This window comes from Homarus americanus, unplaced genomic scaffold (genome assembly GCF_018991925.1).
Source record: "Homarus americanus isolate GMGI-L3 unplaced genomic scaffold, GMGI_Hamer_2.0 scaffold34921, whole genome shotgun sequence".
NCBI lineage: Eukaryota > Metazoa > Arthropoda > Malacostraca > Decapoda > Nephropidae > Homarus > Homarus americanus.
The window spans coordinates 11345840-11367154 of NW_024741901.1; the positions used below are offsets into that span (position 1 = coordinate 11345840).

The 21315-nt window shown below is 42.5% G+C and overlaps 1 long non-coding RNA gene across 1 annotated transcript in view; it reads left to right on the forward strand.

The window, feature by feature from the left end:
• LOC121876298 overlaps nt 1-15881 on the forward strand; it is a 30217-nt gene extending 14336 nt beyond the window's left edge. Inside the window, exons 2-3 of the long non-coding RNA XR_006090747.1 lie at nt 3087-3151; nt 15761-15881. This is a non-coding gene — a long non-coding RNA (uncharacterized LOC121876298). The remainder of the gene's footprint in view (nt 1-3086; nt 3152-15760) is intronic.
• The last annotated feature ends 5434 nt before the right edge of the window (nt 15882-21315 follow it).

A 21315-nucleotide genomic window follows, 5' to 3' on the forward strand; every position in this document is an offset into this window, starting at 1 on the left:
ATTAAAAATATGCGGTTCATAGGAAAACCAGGTATTCATGAATTTCAAGGAGGAGATAGCCTAATTTCTATCACGCTTCTTGCTGAACATAGTTTTACGTGATGGAAAAGATAAACATGAATTTTAAAGAATGAAAATAAAAATAATCCAAATGCATAAACAAATAAATAAAATATTGTAATATGTGGAGGCCCCTGGGCAGCTGCCCACTTTGCCCACTCCTGAATCCGGCCCTGGGCAAATCTATCAGCTGCTAGTAGTAATAATAATAATAATAATAATAATAATAATAATCAACGGTTTATTGAAAGAACATGGCAGCCGGAAGGCTGAAAATATACAATTACGTAATTGGGGAATGGTTCTCTTGATTTACAAATGATGTACAAGTAACATAAGTGATGCAAATATGATATATAATAATTAGGTGTTGATAATTTTTACAAAGGTTGGGACTGCGCTGTTCTTGTAGCAGTCAGTTCGTGCTCATATGGGCTGGATGCGGTTGGGCAGGTGTGTGGCCACATGGCCAGGACAGTAGCTTGGGGCAATGCAGGTGTGCTCCATCTTTCAGGTTAGGTCAGGTGAAGCCGTGAGGTCAGGTTAGATCCAGCCACAATCAGTATTGCTGTGTTTTTGTACTTTTCCTTCGAGTTGAAATTGCCACTTTTGTATATTACTTGTGGGTTAATCGTCAATCTTTGCACTGTACTGTTGGTGTGAGGACGTTGATAAATCCAGATGGGAAGGAGGAGATGGGGGACGGGAGGGCCAGACACACCGGGCTGGCAGCTGTCTCCATGATCAAGAGACCACGGCCGCGTGAGCGGGCAGCGCCGACTACACACGTCCTTACCCTATGAAGGCTGAGAACATATAAGAACATAAGAAAATAAGGAGTCTGCAATAGGCCGGTTGGCCTGTGCATGGCAGCTCCTGTCGAGAGTTACTACCACTCTCTATCATCCATGAATCTATCTAGCCTCCTTTTGAAACTTTCCAGAGTTCCCGCACTTACTACAAAGTTGCTAAGCTTGTTCCACTCGTCCACCACCCTATTTGTGAACCAGTTCCTTCCTATCTCCTTCCTAAACCTAAACTTATCCAACTTGAATCCGTTGCTCCGAGTCCTACCCTGCTCGGATATTATAAGAACTTTATTTATATCCCCTTTATTGATTCCTTTCACCCACTTAAATACTTCTATCGTATCTCCCCGCACTCTTCGTCTTTCTAGGGAATGCAAGTTAAGTTTCTTTAACCTATCCTGATATGGAAGGTTTCTAAGTCCCGGAATCATTTTTGTCATTCTTCGCTGCACCGACTCTAGTGAATTTATATCCATTCTATAATAGGGGCACCAGAACTGAACCGCATAATTGAGGTGCGGCCTGACTAGCTCAAGATATAGTTGCAATAAGACCTCTGCACTCTTGTTACTTACACTTCTAGATATAAAACCCAATACTCTGTTTGCCTTATTTCGAACATTAACGCACTGTTTTCTAGGCCGTAGGTCCGGGCTTACAAGTACCCCTAGGTCTCTTTCACAAGTCGACTTCTCTAGGTTGATGTTGTTAAGGCTGTATACATTATAAGTATTTGTTCTTCCAATATTAAGTACGCTGCACTTGCTGGTGATGAATTTAATTTGCCATTTTTCAGACCACCCCTGCAGTTTATTTAGATCCTCCTGTAATGCGTTTGCATCCTGCCCTGAATTAATTTGCCGCCCTATTTTGATGTCATCCGCAAACTTGCTTATGTCACTGCTGATCCCAGTATCTAAATCGTTTATGTAGATTATGAACAAGAGTGGGCCTAGTACTGACCCCTGGGGAACCCCACTGGTTACACGGCCCCACTCAGATTTAACACCATCTACGCTGACCTTCTGTGTTCTATCGGTGAGCCATGATTTTATCCAATTTAAAACTTTCCCCTCGATACCATGAGCCTTAATTTTTCTCAGAAGCCTCTGATGCGGTACTCTGTCAAATGCTTTGCTAAAGTCTAAGTAAATAACATCGTAATTTTCGTCATTATCTACTACCTCGAAGACTTTCCTAAAAAACGTTAGCAGATTTGTTAGACAAGATTTTCCTTTGTAAACCCATGTTGAGAGTCGTAGATTAATTTGCTTTTCTCTAGATGCGATCGGATGCTATCTGCTATAATTGATTCAAGAAATTTCCCCACTACTGACGTCAAACTGATCGGCCGGTAATTTGACGCTGATGCTCTGTCTCCCTTTTTGAATATGGGTATACATTTGCCTGTTTCCACAAGTCTGGCACAACTCCAGTGTCTAATGATTTTGTAAATAAGTTTACGAGGGACCCGCTAATCTGTTCCCTACACTATATATATATATATATATATATATATATATATATATATATATATATATATATATATATATATATATATATATATATATATATATATATATTTATATATATATTTCATGTAGATCCACAATGAAAACGTGGATAAGATAAAACTTGATAAAATCACACGGGAAAAGGGAAACAACGTAGCACCTTAAGTTTCGTCTTTATTCAAGACATCTTTTCCCGTGTGATTTTATCAAGATATACATATGTTGAATAAAGATGTCTTGAATAAAGACGAAAGCTAAGGTGCTCCGTTGTTTCCCTTTTCCCGTGTGATTTTATCAAGATTTATCTTATCCACGTAATGTGGATCTACATGAAATATATATATATATATATATATATATATATATATATATATATATATATATATATATATATATATATATATATATATATATATATATATATATATATATATATATATATATATATATGTGTGTATATTGATAAAATCACACGGAAAAAGGAAACCATGGAGCACCTTAGCTTTCGTCTTTATTCAAGACATCTTCAGAGGCAACTGAATTACAAAGACTGAGAGAGAGCTTATGTACATGAGGTCAGGTCGTGAATGTTTCTATGTTTGTTTACATTTAGAAGTTAGATTCGTAAACTGTCTGGGAAGAATTTCGTGTCTTTCGTTTGTGAGTTTATGGTTTAATAATGAATGTTGTATGTATTCCTCAGCCATATTGGAGAGAAGACATCCCCATCATCATTATGGCTGGTAACAGGACCCGATATTTTTACAGGTAAGACATGACCCGCTATTTCTACTGGTAAGACATGACCCGTTATTTCTACAGGTAAGTGAAGCACAACCTATTATATTTACAAGTGTGGTAGAAACAATGCGACCAGTGCCATCTTCTTATGTCTGTCTATAGCTTTCTCTTTCCATCTCTCTATATGTTTGTTACTCTGTGTTTCTGTCTGTCTTTATGTCCATTAATGTGTTAATGTCTAGATCTGCCCATGTGTCTATCAGTCTATGTGTCTATAAGAACATAAGAACATAAGGAGTCTGCAATAGGCCGGTTGGCCTGTGCATGGCAGCTCCTGTCGAGTTACTACCATTCTATCATCCATGAATCTATCTAGCCTCCTTTTGAAACTTTCCAGAGTTCCAGCACTTACTACAAACTTGCTAAGCTTGTTCCAATCGTCCACCACCCTATTTGTGAACCAGTTCCTTCCTATTTCCCTCCTAAACCTAAACTCACCCAACTTAAAACCGTTGCTCCGAGTCCTGTCCTGCTCGGATATTATAAGAACTTTATCTATATCCCCTTTATTGATTCCTTTCACCCACTTAAATACTTCTATCATATCTCCCCGCACTCTTCGTCTTTCTAGAGAATGCAAGTTAAGTTTCTTTAACCTATCCTTATATGGAAGGTTTCTAAGTCCCGGAATCATTTTTGTCATTCTTCGCGGCACTGACTCTAGTGAATTAATATCCATTCTATAATAAAGGCACCAGAACTGAACCGCATAATCGAGGTGAGGCCTGACTAGCGCAAGATATAGTTGCAATAAGACCTCTGCACTCTTATTACTTACACTTCTAGATATAAAACCCAATACTCTGTTTGCCTTATTTCGAACATTAACGCACTGTTTTCTAGGCTGTAGGTCCGGGCTTACAAGTACCCCTAGGTCTCTTTCACTAGTCGACTTCTCTAGGTTGATGTTGTTGAGGCTGTATACATTGTCAGTATTTGTTCTTCCAATATTAAGTACGCTGCACTTGCTGGTGATGAATTTCATTTGCCATTTTTCAGACCACCCCTGCAGTTTATTTAGATCCTCCTGTAATGCATTTGCATCCTGCCCTGAATTAATCTGCCGCCCTATTTTGGTGTCATCCGTAAACTTGCTTATGTCACTGCTGATCCCAGTATCTAGATCGTTTATGTAGATTATGAACAAGAGTGGGCCTAGTACTGACCCCTGGGGAACCCCACTGGTTACACGGCCCCACTCAGATTTAACACCATCTACGCTGACCCTCTGCGTTCTATCGGTGAGCCATGATTTTATCCAATTTAAAACTTTCCCCTCGATACCATGAGCCTTAATTTTTCTCAGAAGCCTCTGATGCGGTACTCTGTCAAATGCTTTGCTAAAGTCTAAATAAATAACATCGTAATTTTCGTCATTATCTACTACCTCGATGAATCGGCTGCTTGTCCAATTAACCAGTCCGTTCACACATATTTATATTTGGGTTTTAAGTAACGAAACCCAAACGGTAGTTCCTTTGTTTTATTATAAAAGGTTGTATATATAATTCCTGAGTGTATATCAACCGTAAGTCTCACTGTCTAGGAGTGAATGAGAAAGGGACGGCGTTTATGTATGATAAACGTTAGGTCACGTCCTTACGATATGACTTGAGGTGAGCTACTGAAGCTTAGGGGCATCGCAGTGCGTGCTTACAGGAATGCTGAGCTATGGGTCTCGCCCTCTTGGGTAAGTTGCCCGCTCACGTGTCCATCTCATGTCTTACTCATAGACAGTGGAAAGTTACAGGGTGGTGAATCTGAATATAATATCAGATGTATTGACCCATTTATATAATACATTCTGTTGATGAGACAGGGGCCTATTACATCGCTCGGTCACCTACCAGCCGAGCTCCGTGAGGCCTAAATAACTCACAGAGTACAGTACATCCTAGACAACCCTAACCATGTTATAAACAGATATGTAGACACTAAGCTGGGGAAATTACTGTAGGGGTATTCTCTACTCCAGGGGACCTAGACTTTTGTGTCGTACGGGTTAGTATGTTATGAACAATGTTGAATTTGGATGATACTGCCCGGTAATAACAGAACAGGAACATTATTGCCAGAATTAACAGAATAGAGGGAATCGTAAGACTTGGTAGTGCAAATTCCCGTGACAGGTAAAATGGCAAGTTATTATTCAAATCAGCAAAATGTGTCTCGTTCAAGAAAGCTAACACTTTTAATTTCTCTGATACTATTTGAATATCCTTGATAGTGAAATTCATTATAGGAAGTGGAATTAAAGCAGACTTGAGTTTTCGAATTAACGCAAAATGCTGATGAGTAGGCAAGGTCCGTAATGTACTACAAGTGATTTCACAAAAATCAGGAGCCTTGTAATGCCCTTTCACAACTAGCTACTTAACACCATTTTGGCATTTTAAAATTACAGTAGTGAGATTTGGAAAGAACAAATACTGCACATTGTGAAGGTGAGCGTGGAACACAGTCTTTAGACTAACTGGCCTATAACTGCATTGTGCTAACGCTGTGCGTACATTTGGTTGTATGACTGCCAATTCACATATTCCATCTGCAGCAGGAATAAATGCAAACAATGTAGGCTGGACATACGTGTAGGTGTAGATAAGACGACTTACACCGTGACAGTACCTCAGAATCCTATATTGATAACAATGAATATTCTTCATCTACTAAGAAAAGTTCTTTAGGCCTATCTAGGGTATACAGTGTGTCGTTCACAAACCAGGGGAAGGGTTCTAAATGCCATGCATTAAACTCATGTTGCCCTCGCATAGGAATGTGGATCAGAATTGCATTGTGCGTGAGGGTTGACTCCAACAGTGGGTAATGATATTGAACCTCATTGTCATTGAAAATCGGAGTTAAATGATACTGCAACTTGGCTATTTTTAAAGCTTCAAGAAGCGTCTGCACAGGCACAAGCTTCGCGTCCACACGTCCTATCCCGGCATCTACAATGCTGTCTATTAGTTCATTTTTAGAGGTTACAATTTTATGAACTGAAATTTCAGCAGCATGCAAATATTCTGTGAAGTAAAGGAGCCATTCTAACGTCGGGATTGCTTTCTGTAACCTAGTAACAATCCTCGAAACTTGGTTAGACTCCATTATGATTGCATTAACCTTTGATTCTAGAGCAGTAATCGCGTGAAAGGTTTGAGAAATAACACGATTCTGTTGAGATACAGCTTGAACGACAACGTTCATGAAACTATTGTCGAATTCATCGAAGCTGTGCTGAGACCATGAAGAATGTCCAATGCTGATTGTAGTTGGCCGTCGACGTTTTCCATCTGACGCGAAAGTACGAGTTAACTTCTACTCGCAGAACGTAGTTTCATACAATAGTCATTTGGGACATTTTGCTTCTGAACAGTCTGTAAGGATGTATCAATCACATTATCATCAACTTGAGGTAAGACATTTATCTGGGTCTTCTTCAGACGATCTGCGTGCACGACATCTGCGATCTGTGCATTAGGCTTCCATATTTTGAATTCGTTGCCTGCTTCTTTTGAGATTATGCGGAATGTACCAGAAAATTTCGCCGAAAGTTTGGAGTTCCTTTCAGGTACCTGTAACATAACAGCGTCCCCAACGTTCAGTGCGATAGGTTTAGCATGTTTATGCTGTTTGATGATCATTTCGGCGCGTGACGCCGCTAGCTGTGATCGTACTTGGTTATGAATTTCTGTAAAGACACGAATTTGTTTTGCCGCAAAATCATCCGTGTTATATACCGGGTATGGCGCCTCTGTAAGGATGTCGTAAGGCAGACGTTTATCTGTACCATAGACAATATAGTAGGGTGTTTTGCCCGTAGAGCTATTAACTGACCCATTAATCGACGCTGCAACCTGCGGTAACCAATCCTCCCATGCGTATTGAAAACCATTAACGATTGGACGCAGTATTTCTAGGATTTTACGATTGGTTCTTTCAACAAGGCCATTAGCCTGTGGATGATAAGCTGTCACAAAAGTTTGTTTAATTCCATATTGTAAACATATATGCTCTATTAGCTCATTCTTGAACTCTGTTCCATTATCAGAGAGTAGAACTTTAGGCGTAGTATATGGACATATGAGATTCATCACTAATGCATAGGCTACTGCTTCGGCCGTTTTGCTTTTTAGTGGGACCAAGACCACGAACCTGGAAAAATGATCCACACACACTAAGACGTATCCTGATCCCTGATGACTCATTGGGAGTTGTAACACATCAACAGCGACTGTGTCAAACGGACGGTCTGGTGTAGGATATTGTAGAATCGGGGCAGGTGATCCTGTCGATCTTTTATGTTGAGCACATGCCAAACAATTAGCTATGTGTAATTCTATGTCTTTCTTCATAGTGTTCCAGAAATACTTCTTTCGTAAATCCGCTAAGCATTTATCACGACCTTGGTGACCTGCTTGTGGGACATCGTGGAACAATGTCATTACTGCTTTGCGCAACGTGTCAGGTACGACTATTTGAGACACATTACCCTCAGGAGATTTTCTCGTCCTATTGAGTATGTTATGTCGTAATTCAAACTGACTTAAGGGAAGAAATAACTTGGGGAGTTTAACATCCTCGCCCGATTCGAGAGCAAAAATAACAGCTGACCAATATGGGTCGCGTCGTTGCTCATCTTCCAGCTGCGAAAGAGTGAATGATGATACAGGCATAACTGGTGCTATATTTCTTGACAGAGCGTCGGCGACAACATTCGCCCTCCCAGGTAAATACCTAAATTCGGGGTCAAACTCTTGAATTGTCAGATACCAGCGTGCTAATCTGCCTGATATGTTTCTGCCATGGAACAGTTCGGTGACTGCCGCATGATCAGTAAAAACAGTTATCTTGTAGCCAAAGATAATGTCCTTGAACTTCTTAAGTGCCCACACAACGGCTAACGTTTCTAAATGCGTCGCCGAATAACGTGTTTCAGCATCGATTAGTTTGCGACTTGCAAATGCTATCACTCTAAACTTCCCACGCGTGTCCTCTTGCATGAGCACTGCTCCGACTCCAATTCCGGGAGCGTCAGTACAGAGAGTGAAAGGTTGAGTGTAGTCTGGGAATGCTAGAACCGGGGCATTGGTTAGCGCTGTCTTCAATGCCGTAATACGTTCCTCGTGTTCAGCATCCTATATAAACACTGCATCTTTTTTGAGCAACCTCGTTCGGGGCGATGCTAATGTTGCATAGTCCTTGATAAAGGAACGATTATAACCAGATAATCCGAGAAGGCTACGCACATGATCATTTGAGGTAGGACGCGGGAACTGAGATACAGCTTTGACTTTATCATTAACTGTGTGTATGCCCTCACCGTCAACTACATGACCAAGGAAATGGATTCTGGATTTTAAAAACTCGCACTTTGAGAGTTTTATTTTGAGTCCTGCTGTGGAAAGTTTGGCCAAAACTTCACGCAGTTTTATCAGATGGGAATCGGCGTCCTTACTGACTACTATTAGATCATCCAAATAAGCGCAGACTGTGTTACCAATTAGTCCGGCAAACAGGGTGTTGATCATTTACGCGCCTGAAATCTATAACAGGGCGCCATCCACCATCCTTTTTCGGGACGAGGAATAATGGGCTATTAAAGGGGGATTTTGAGTGTCTAATGACATTCTCATCTAACATACCCTGTACCATATCTTGCACTACAGCGCGCTGGCTATGAGGTAGTCTATAAGCTGGTATGTAAATAGGGTTGGTTCCTTCCTTTAACGCTATATGATGGGATGTTACATCTGTCTGACCTAGCGTTTCCCCTGGCAAGGCTACTATCTGTAGTCGGCAAGCAGCTCTAACAGGCGTGTCTTGCCCTGAGGATGATCGATCACCTTAACATGTGGTGCTATTTGATCTATCCTGGCCAGTCGAGTCTGTTGGCAATTCGCAACAATACCTCGAATTAGGAATTTATTTGGTTGCACTTCGACATTGCTGTGATATCTATAAAATCACACACATAACATCCTATATTTAATTTCTTGATAATGTGAAATTGCTCCCGCAATCCCGTAGACTTGTGTGTGTGTGTCACAGTAGACACAGCTGATTCCAAGGTCCGGTGATTGGGTCAATGCTCACAAAAATCCTGAGTACAGCAAACCGCCGCTAATTGTTACACAACGTCATCCACAACACCATACCTCAGAATGCTGAGACCATCTCTCAGACCGGATGTGTCATCATCACTAGGGTGGGTGCTGGGTGCTGGTAACTGGGGGTTGTTCACGCCATACGAAAGAATTTTGTTGACAGGATGTTGATTGATGAGCAGTCACAACAACTGCAGTCACGTCCTGTCACACCCTGGGCAGTGAACGAATCATTTGCAGAAACTAATGTTCACTTTAGCTCACAGGATTTTTGCGTTGGTGAATTCCTCATTCTGGTAATGGAGAGTACTCTTCAACATTGCAGGTACTATCTTCCAACTCTTGCTGCTGTAATCACGCTGGGAAGGTGTGTGGTTGAGGTCGAGATATATCTCTGACGCATGATCCGCCTTCCTCTTAATAGGATTGGTAGACAACACTTTCGTCCTAGCGGTGAGCATAGGTTCAGAATGACTCATTGCTGTGTAGGAAACACCTTTAAACGTAACACTATTATTACGTGGATGAACATCTATCATGTTCTTTCGAAGAGTTGGTAGACCAAGTAACCCGTCAGCTGGCAAATTGAACTGCTGAACTATATAAAAGTCCGCGTAGAAGGGCGTACCACGTCTTGAGAATCTGAGTGGTAACGTCACCATTCCTTTGATGCTCAGCTGAGTACCTGAAACTCCTTCGAGCTCAGCGTTACTAGGCCTCCATTTGAATTTGCGGTGAGGGAATTTACGTTGTAACTCGTGATATGATGTCAAGGCCAATACATTAGCGCAAGCACCTGTGTCTATATCAAGAGCCAATCTGGTATTATCCACTCTCACCGGTACTGACAACACTTCCACTTTGCTAAGCGCCGCTATTAATGAGGCCGCTATAGAAGTGCTGTGAGGAGGGGAGGGAATTACCCTATCTATCCCTCTCCGTGCTGTGGTGTGCGCTGGTCTTCCCCCGATGACTTGTCCTGGGGACGTTTCTGCTTGCGCCTATACGACACCTCCGTTTCACTTAGGTCCACTCCCCTAGCTTTTATTAGTATATCGCACTCATGTGAACTATGAGATGTCGATTTGTGAAGAGCGCACCATTTGCGCGCTGTCTGGGTAGGAGGAGGAGGTGCTGCTTTTGCTACCTCTCTGTTTGACCTTGAGAATGGCTTTGCACCGGGTGTGGCTTTATTTGCACTATTACCTCGGAGCTGAAAACAATCTTCCATTACGTGGCCACGTTTATTACAATGTGCGCATCGTAACGATGTTTTCTGTTTATATGTTCGGCGGGGAGGAGCGATCGGAGCTAAGTGTGTCGCGTAAGGAGTCTGGGAGTGAGGCATCTGAGGCATCTGAGACTGCTGGGGTTGTGGTGACGTCACTGAGGGTTGCGCCAGTAAGGGGCCCGTAGCCTGGGGACAGAGCTTGTTTGCGTATTCCACCATATCCAAGGGTGGTTCATACTGTACTTCCTGTGCCCGGCTATATAAGGGAACACGGACGGAAAGAAGAAAACTTATTAGTTCTATCAACGTTTCCACGTTTTCTGGCGGCATATCACCCTGTGAGTTGTACCAGCCTGATGACCGGAAGGTCGCTTGCATGTCCTGGCGAACCTCGCCCGCAATGTCAACAGCGTCAACGGGTGTTTCGTTTCGTATACCTGGAATACAGCGATCCAACCATCTGAAGATCCATTGCAGTTGGCCCAGCTGTGACCTACCCCCAAAAAGCCCAATTAGCGTTCGCTTGAACTTTTCATAGTCAGGGCTTTGTAAACCAAACGCATTTAAACGACTGCCTGCATAGGAACCCTGCGTTATATGGGAACGTACATATGCTTTCTTATCTTCGTCAGTCGTTATGTGACCATTGCCCATGCTATCTTCACATGCACGAATAAAATGTGCGACCCTATAATCGTCTTGTCCCGTGAAATTTCGAACATTCGCCGCGCTGCATGATATTAATAACAGTATCAGCTGTAGGTGTGTTAGTAGGGTGTGAGGGTTAGAAGATGCCATTTTAGTGTTATTAAGCGAGTTAGTATTCTTACTCTTAACAGAAGGCTGGGTTAATAAGGTTGTTACCGATTTAGCAACAGACACACTATCACCTGTAACAGGGGTAACTGCTTTAGTATACTTAGGTGAGGTACTATAGTGATTACCAGACCGTAGGGTACGACGGTTTAAGTCGTCAAATGATTCGTCTATAACTTTCTCACTACTTCCTACCGACTCATTTAACTGTGTTCCATACTCAAAATCTATGTCAGTCTGGGCTTGATCATTGATGAGTTGGTTATCAGCAAATAGTTGCGCTAGGCGTTCGATTTCATCTACATTAGACATGGGAAACTTAGAAATTATCTATTAGCCCCCTTGGGTCAATGAATACTTAACAGTAAGTAGATCACTTGCCTCTCATTTACAAGACAAATGAATATTAATTGTAGTTAATTTTAAACTATCAATAAGAAGACAGACACTTACAAACTACTGTAAATTATAGGATTTCAATACATTAATCTTACATTCGACACTTTATCATTGAAATAATCCTATCCGACGAACCTATGGGTGTGAAGATATCTCTCGAACGTGTTCATGTGTGTAAAACTATGTAATTTAAATACCTATTTATACAGAGTAGTACGTCTGTATAGAAAATGTGAATCCTTCAAAAGTTCTGAGTGGAGTGGTGGGTGGGGTGTGGGCGTTGCCTCTCCCTAGGATGCGCGCGCTGCTGCTGGTTTCCTTGGCAACGAGATGACGCTTCTGCTTTGGTGAGAGACGAGTCCACTTGATTTAGGTGAGTTCCTCCTCCGGCGATCAGAAAACAGATGATTGGTTATCACACTCGTCGTTCGCTGGCGAAAACTGCCGTGTGCCAATTCTTTCACAGTCCACGTATATATGGAGATCTGTATGATGACACCGGAATTCGTAATTCGCGCTGACGACACAACAATACTGCTCAGCTGCTAGTGAAATACCAATTGAATTCCAGGTTACGAAACTGTTGTTCAACACTGCAACACTGTAATGTCTAGGGAATGCTGAGTGGAGTCTATCTCAACCGGCTCAATCTGGATATGTACCAACAGGCTGTAATATTTGTATATTACGAATTCTGCACGTATTTGTATGTGACAGAGATAAGGAGCGCTCACTACATATCGTCTCAATACGGGATATAGTTTTAAACACTCGGATTATGTAACGCGTCACTGCTGTGTGGTTTCTTGTTTTTCACAAGACACAGACGGATGATACGACTACCAGTTTGAAGAATCCGTACACACCGCTTGCCACCTATATGAATCGGCTGCTTGTCCAATTAACCAGTCCGTTCACACATATTTATATTTGGGTTTTAAGTAACGAAACCCAAACGGTAGTTCCTTTGTTTTATTATAAAAGGTTGTATATATAATTCCTGAGTGTATATCAACCGTAAGTCTCACTGTCTAGGAGTGAATGAGAAAGGGACGGCGTTTATGTATGATAAACGTTAGGTCACGTCCTTACGATATGACTTGAGGTGAGCTACTGAAGCTTAGGGGCATCGCAGTGCGTGCTTACAGGAATGCTGAGCTATGGGTCTCGCCCTCTTGGGTAAGTTGCCCGCTCACGTGTCCATCTCATGTCTTACTCATAGACAGTGGAAAGTTACAGGGTGGTGAATCTGAATATAATATCAGATGTATTGACCCATTTATATAATACATTCTGTTGATGAGACAGGGGCCTATTACATCGAAGACTTTCCTATAAAACGTCACTAGTTTTGTTAGACAAGATTTTCCCTTTGTAAACCCATGTTGAGAGTCGTAGATTAATTTTCTTTTCTCTAGATGCGATCTGATGCTATCTGCTATAATTGATTCAAGAAATTTCCCCACTACTGACGTCAAACTGATTGGCCGGTAATTTGACGCTGATGCTCTGTCTCCCTTTTTGAATATGGGTACTACATTTGCCTGTTTCCAGAAGTCTGGCACAACTCCCGTGTCTAATGATTTTGTAAATAAATTTACAAGGGGTCCGCTAATCTGTTCCCTACACTCTTTCAAGACTCGAGGGAAAATTTCGTCTGGCCCTGGGGATTTTGTCTTCTTTATTTTATTTATCCTCTTAAGAACATCCTCTTTTCTGATAGTGATATTCTTTAATTTCTCTTCTTCCTTTCCCTTAAATATCAGTTCCATCTCTGGAATTTCCTCGCAAATTTCTTCTGTGAAAACTGATAAGAAGTAGTTGTTCAATGCTTTGCTTATTTCTTCACTGCCATGTATCACTTCTCCCCTCCCTGACTTTAAAGGCCCAACTTTGTCCTTGACTTTTGTTTTATATACCTGGAAAATCCCTTGGGATTCGCCTTGGATTCACTTGCTATTTTGATGTCATAGTCTCTCTCTTTGCTTTCCTTACATTTTTCTTAACATTCATAGATAGTTCATTATACCTATTTCTGAGCTGCTCCTCCCCTCCCTTTAATTTCTTATAAATTCCTTTCTTTATTCCTATGTCATGTTTAAGTTTTCTTGTCATCCACCTTGGCTCATTCTTATTTGACCTAATTTTTCTGTATGGTCTATTTTGTTCTTGTGCTTTATGTAGTATACTGGTGAATATATTATAGTCATGATCATTTGTTGTGTCATCTATGACCTCACCCCTTCCTACTGGGGACTGACATGACTGTTCCCAGGTGACCTCACCTAGGTACCTTCTTAACCCCTGATAATCCGCCAGCCGAAAGTTTGGGACTCTGACCATATTGTCATTGTTTTTTGTTTCCCAATTTAGGGTGAACCTGATTTCTCTGTGATCACAGTTACCTAGTTCTTCCCCTACTGTGATATCTCTGATAATATTTTCTTTATTTGTTAATACTAGGTCTAATATATTGTCACCTCTAGTCGGTTCTGTAATTAGTTGTTTCAAAAAATTGTCCTGTACTGCGTCTAGGAAGTCTTCAGATTCATAGTCACTTACAATGTTGTCCCAGTCAATATTTCTGAAGTTGAAATCCCCCATAATGCACAGGTTGTTATATTTTGCTGCCCTACTCATTTCCTGCCATATAGGTTGAGCTGCTTCTTTCCCAAGACTTGGGGGGCCTGTAAATCACTCCCATAATTAGTTTTTCTCTTCCTTCCGTGATTTCTACCCATACAGACTCGGTTCCTATTTCACCCTTTATTGAATTATTAATACAACATTTTAATGTATCCTTGACGAAGAGTGCGACCCCTCCCCCCTTCCTACCTTCCCTGTCCTTGTGAAAAAGGTTTTACCCTTCTATGTGGTACTCTGATAACAAAATTTTTCTCGCCAGATTCATCCAAGTTTCGGTGATTGCTATGACGTCTACATTCTCGGTACATACAACCGCTCTCAGCAAGTCTATTTTATTTCTAACGCTCCTACTGTTTGTATAGTATACATTTAAACCTACCCTTCCCTGGTCCTGTTTTACGGCGTGAAATAGGTAAACACTGGTTTGGAAACAGAGTAGTGGATGAATGGAACAAGTTACCAAATATCATCATTAACTCTAATACGCTGGATAGCTTCAAACATAGGTTGGATGCTTATATGAGCAATAGGGGTTGGGTATAAACGGGACTGCCCAGCATGGGTCAATAGGCCCGCTGCAGTTTCCTCCATTCTTATGTTCTTATGTTCTTATCTGTTTATGTACATCTTTATTTATGTATATATGTATAGGTCTATACATTCATGTTTCTATCAGTCTGTGTATCTGTCTATATATCTATGCATCCGTCTATCTGTTTATGTATCTTATTTCAGTCGATGTTATTTACTTGTATACACTTTTTAAGCGGCATTGATTTTCTTTAACCACATAGTTTAGTGTTTGTATTTTATTTGTGGTAACTCTTTACTATATCATATTTACAGGTAAATAGTTATTTATGGGAAACAATGGTTATGTGCTCCCAGGGTGAGAAACTGTGTGTTCTCACCGAAGACCAGTATTGATCTTTACTGGAAGCATGGTTATGAATTCCCGTGAGATGTGCTTGTCTCTGTGACCAGTGAAAGACTGTCTATACGAAGGGTGTGCTTCTGTCTCTTTAACCCCTTGTGTATGGGGTCGTCTCTGTGCTAAATAACAGCGTCAGTCTTTAGTAAAATAAAATATTAAATGTAGAGTACCCGTGGTGAAGGTTGTTAAATACTACAGTTTCCAGGGAGGAGTGGAAACACGGCATGTTGCCACATACTAAACAACCTCTGGTCCTGATATCAGCGAGGGTTATTGACGAGTTTATTGATTATATATACATGTATATGTAAATCTTTGTATATGTCTATGTATCTGTTTTTATATATGTCTTTTTATCTACAGTATGTGTGTGTGTGTGTGTGTTTTGTAATAAAGACGATGATGATGATGAGAGAAATAGAAGCAAGTTTAGATCTTAATTACAGATTGTTGGAGAGTGTGGGGAAGCAACCAGCTGTGAAAAGCCAGCTGGTGTTGGTGGTGACAGATGGTGTGGTGGAGGACGTGTTACGCCTCTCTCACATCTTACACCTCAACGTTGTCATCCACAGGTAAGAAGGATATTGTGTGTGTGTGCTTTCTCCACGGGGTGGCAGCATTATATTAGTGTTAAGGTGCAGGCATTGCTTGCCTTCTTCTCTCGCTTTCAGCCACCACCGCTGGCAAGCCCTGGTGGAGAACAGGGAAACACCCTTGCGTAAGTCTTCCCCTGCCAGTACACAGCCTCTTCACCATCAAGACTCCTGCTGTGCCTCCTCGTGGCAACACACGGTAACTAGGTGCCTCGTGGGCCAAGGCTAAACCAGTAGGGGATCTCGGAGCAGCAGTGGCCCCAGAGGGACGGCGCAAAGGCCCACTGGCATATGGACACGCCCTGTCGCCTACCAACCCCGAGCGAAAATTCTGTGGTGGAACTCCGCATCAGGCAGACATGTTTACAGAGCTCCAGCAAGACGCCAACGACAGAATAGGTGGAAGAGGTGACCAACACTGGAACCCAACGACTACACCGGCAGATGAAGGCAATGCAAGATGGACGGGCGACGAAGACGAAACCCAGCAAACTGTGCTATCGGCAGTCCATTGCAGCTCTCCCTTTCTCCAGCTGTTGCAGCTACCTGCAACACTGGAGCAGGAAAAGAGAGAGCCAAGGTGTATGTTTGAAGCCTGTGCTCCTGCCTCATCACAAAAATTAGCTCACGTACAGCCATCATCCAGCTCATCATACTTTCTATTATCATCAGAATTCCTGAGCCCCAAAAGTCTTATGGCGACAGAGGAGTGGCAACGCGGACAGCCAGAGGTGACTGCTGGGAGTCTCTGGTCACATCTCCGTACATGGGCGGCATAGATAAGATGGTCGTTTATTTACTGGGATATAAGCAGCAGTGCAATCCGGTTCTGTCTGTGCGAGTAAGCAGCCCATTCCATGAGCCCCTCTGCTCACCCAACATGGGGAGGGAGCTAGAAAAGGTGCCCAAGCATAGCCTGCCTAAAAAAAAAAAAAAAAAAAAAAAAACATGACTTGGCAACTGCACCCAGTAAAGTTACCCTAATGAAGTCAATAACATAACCATAGATTAAAATAAAAACAAATTATACAACTTGTTATGGTCGCTGCATGGAATGTCAGGACGCTTCTAGATACTGTCACAAATGAGCATCCTGAAATAAGAATCACCCTTGTGGCAACCATTTGTGAGTCCCGGCTCCCAGGCGAGGGTCGACTCACAAAACAGGGTCCGGCTATTCCTCCGTCTGGAAGGATAAGCCTGCTGCAGAGAAACCACATTTGTGGAGTTGGCTTTGTCATTCGCCAAACCATCTCACATAGGCTAACTGAAATGCCTGTTGGGATCAACGAGCCCCTCATGACGCTCAGAGTCCCTCTGAATTACTCACGCGCATACGTCCCAACACTGGATGTGGAGGATGACAGCAAGCGGGCCTTTTACACCGCCCTTGACAGAGTGCTAACCTCTATCCTCAGAGAAGAAAATGTTGTGCTCCATGGTGATTATAATGCCAGAGTTGGCAGAGATGCTGATTTATGACAATGATCCATAGGGAGAAAGGGAGTGGGCAAGTGTAATCTCAACGGTCTACTCCTCCTCAGCAAGTATACTGAACACAGCCTCACTATCACCAACACCTTGTTTAGGCAGGTCGACAAGTTTAAGGGTTCTTGGCAACGCCCAAGATCCAAACATTGGCATCTCATTGACTACGCGATTGTCAGAGAAAGAGATCGCCGAGATGTCCTCATCACCCAAGTCATGCATGGCTCAGATAACTCAGATCATCTGCTTATCAGAGCCAAACTCTCCCTTCACGTCGCCGAAAAACAGCAAAGAAAACAAGCCTTCAGAAGAGATTTTAACACCAAGCGACTGGAATATCAAGCGATAGAATATGCTTTCAGACAGCAGCTCGACGATGGGCTGATTAACAACCCAACAACAAATAACCTAAATCCAAGTGCTGAATGAAGTATGCTCAATGCTGTCATCACAAAATACTGCAGCAAGACCTACGATCAGATCAAAAGAAAACACCAGGATTGGTTAAAAGAAAATAAGCAGGAAATCGACGCACTCGTCAATGGTAAACAACCCCCAATCTCGGACCAAAGCTGATACCTTCTTCCAGAAGAAAGCGATAGCCCAGTGCAAACTTCGCAATCTCAAGGAAAATTGGTGGAAAAATATACCGTGTGCAACGCAAAAGAAAGGTGGATTAACAAAAGATGTGTGATTTTTTAAATTCCATTAAAACAATCTGTGGCCCAATTCCTCCTGCCCCAGCTCATCCGAGGGTAACTCACTAATTAAAGACGAAAAAATCATCCGTCAACGCTGGAAAGAACACTACCATTCCCTGCTCAACCGAAACACCGATGTGAATGTCCTGACTAACCAGCAGGTCCCTTAGCACCCAGAGCAGACTCATCTTGGCTATCCTCCATCCCGTGATGAGGTAGCTACTGCCATCAAACAAATGAAAAGTAACAAGTCCACAGGGCCTGATGGATTCCCAACCGAGATGTTTAAAGCAAGAGGACTTCTTACCAGCCGCCTCCACTCTCTCCTGGAGAATATATGGGAGAAGGAGGAAATTTCCCAAGATTTTAAAGACACCTCCATCATCAATATTCATAAGAACTGTGGCAACTACCTCGGTATCTCGCTACTGTCCATAGCTGGCAATATTATTGCCCGAGTCCTCCTAAACAGACTTCTTCCTGAGGCGGAAAACATCCTCCCAGAATCTTAATGTGGCTTTAGACAATCATTTGGCACCATTGAAATGATATTTGCTGCCCACCAGACACAGTAAAGGTGCAGAGAACTGCGTTGTGACTTGTTTATGGCCTCCATCGACCTTACCAAGCCCTTCGCCTTGGTCAACAAAGAAGCCCTCTAGCGGACCCTCAGCCATTTTGACTCCCCACCAAAATTCATCGCCATTGAGTGACAACTCCACGATGGCATGAACGGCAGTGTCCTGCACAATGGCACCCAGTCTGAATTCTTCCCCGTCCAAACGGGGGTAAAATAAGGATGTGTTCTAGAAATTTTCTTTTCCATTTTCTTGGTTGCCTTCCTTACTTGTGGACTTTTCAACGTAAGCCGACTCTAGGGAAGAACCAAGGTGTCGGCCGCCTCCATCACTGAAGTTCAGTATGCAGACGACCTCACTCTCATTGCTGACATCGAACGCGACCTACAGGAGATCGTGAACATCTACACAGATGCGTCTGCAAACTTCGGCCTTGAGGTGAATGTGCGTAGGACTCAAAATCTCTTTCAGCCTGCCCCTGGTTCAACCACACCTCTACCATCCATCCATCTTAACGGTACTACCCTCTCTAATGTTACCCACTTTTAGTATGTCGTCTCCCACCCGTCCACCACCACGGACATCGATGAAGAGATTCAACATCAGATGAGATGTGCATCTCAAACCTTTGGCAGACTCCGTATCCCCTGTCTTCAGCTGTAGGGAGCTAAAAATATCTACAAAGTTGCCCATATATCCAGGAGGGGTCCTTCCAACCCTTCTGTATGGCAGTGAGACATGGGTCACATACAGGAGGCACCTCAAGGCACTTGAAACCTTTCACTAACGTAGTCTATATTCCATCCACACAGTTCAATGGGAAGACAAGAGAACAAATGCCAGTATTCTCCCCGACACCAACTGTAGGAGCAGCCATGAGCAACTACGTTGGACTGGCCATGTTACCCGCATGGACGTCAGTAGGCTACCAAAACAGCTACTTTACAGTCACCTAATGAATGGTAAACGTAACACTGGCGGGCAACAGAAAATATATAAGAATAGTCTTAAGACAAACCTGGTAAAATGCCAAATCGAATCCCTCACCTGGGATACGATCACTCCATATCATAACGCTTGGAGGAGGTGTCAATACTTTCGAGTTAGCCCGACTGCATACCAAAGCAGACAAGTGCCAGCGCCAAAAGGACGCTGCCGCTGCCCTTCCCGCACTAGATGTAGCCCTCCACATATGCAACATCTGTGGACGGCCCTGCCGGTCTCGTATCGGCCTCTCGAGTCACCTCAGAGTTCACCAACGAAAGTGACACCCTTAATAACCCATATCTTTGAATTATAGCTGGATGATCGTCATACTCGATTCCGATTGACAGCAAAGTAGCAGTAGTAATGTGTGTGTGTGTAATAATAATAAAAATAATAATTAGCGGTTTATTGAAAGAGCATAGCAGCCGGAAGGCTGAAAATATACAGTTAAATAATTGGGGAATGAGTCACTTGATTGGCAAATAGTATACAAGTAACCTAATTGATACAAATATGATATATAATAACTAGGTGGGGAGAAGGTCATACTACAGGGCATTTCAACATAGAGACAGTGCAAAAAGATAAGTTTGACTGGGAGTGAATACACTGGTTGATTACGAGTTGTTGATAATTTTTACAATGGCTGGGACTGGGCTGTTCTTATAGCGATCAGTACATGCTCATATAGGTTGTGGTGTCGAACAGCAATTCGCGGACGAGGGAGGGATCACGGGTGACGAGGATGGTGCAGAAGCTTCTCACCAAATTTGCAGATGAGGTCATGGTGATGGTCAGAGAGAGCCGAGAGGGTCAGTGTGTTGAGCGCTTCTTGGTATGTGGAGTAGGAAGGGGAGAGAATAATCTTGCATGCCCTCTTTTGCAATTTTTCTAGGTGTTTACGTTGTGTGGCATTTAGGGAAGAAGACCAGGCAGGGGATGTATAATATGGACACGAAGTAGTACCTTAAGCTGTGTATTCTTATATTACTCTATTAATTATGTACAGTAAAGTATTACAGAACATGTATTAATCCTATGTAATATTTCCATTTATTATGCACCATGTTATGTATGTGAATTATCATATTTACATTTTATGTATTCAGCTTGTGAGTGCTGGCATCTGTACATGCCAGCGCGGAATGATACAGAGAGTGGAGATCACCAGTCCTTAAGGTGTGGAAGCGCTCTGTCTTATTAGTCCCTCTGTACATCTCCCGTACGAGAATAAGAACCTATTTTCAAGATAACAAATGTTTGTGTATACCCTCAGTAGTGTAGAACATTTTGGGGGTACCAAAGACAAACATAGAGGGGAGGCATAGGTGAGTTTGGGAAGTATGAATGTTGAGTAAACACTGAGGAGCTCGGGCGCAGGAACTTCGAGGGACTTGAGTCATCGAAGGAGATGGACGAAAACTGGGGGATTTGACGTCTGTACTGACACGTGTTTTCCAATCTAATCTGGTATCTATAGTGATGCCGAGGAGCTTAGTGGAGTCCACAACCTGGAGTGTGGTGGGGCCCAAAGTAATGGAGGGAAGTGTGACAAGATCGGAGGAGAGGTTGATATAACCCTGCATAACCCTGGTCTTGGTATGGTTGATGGTGACGTGGTTGTTGGTGACCCAATTTTGGAGACTGTTCAATA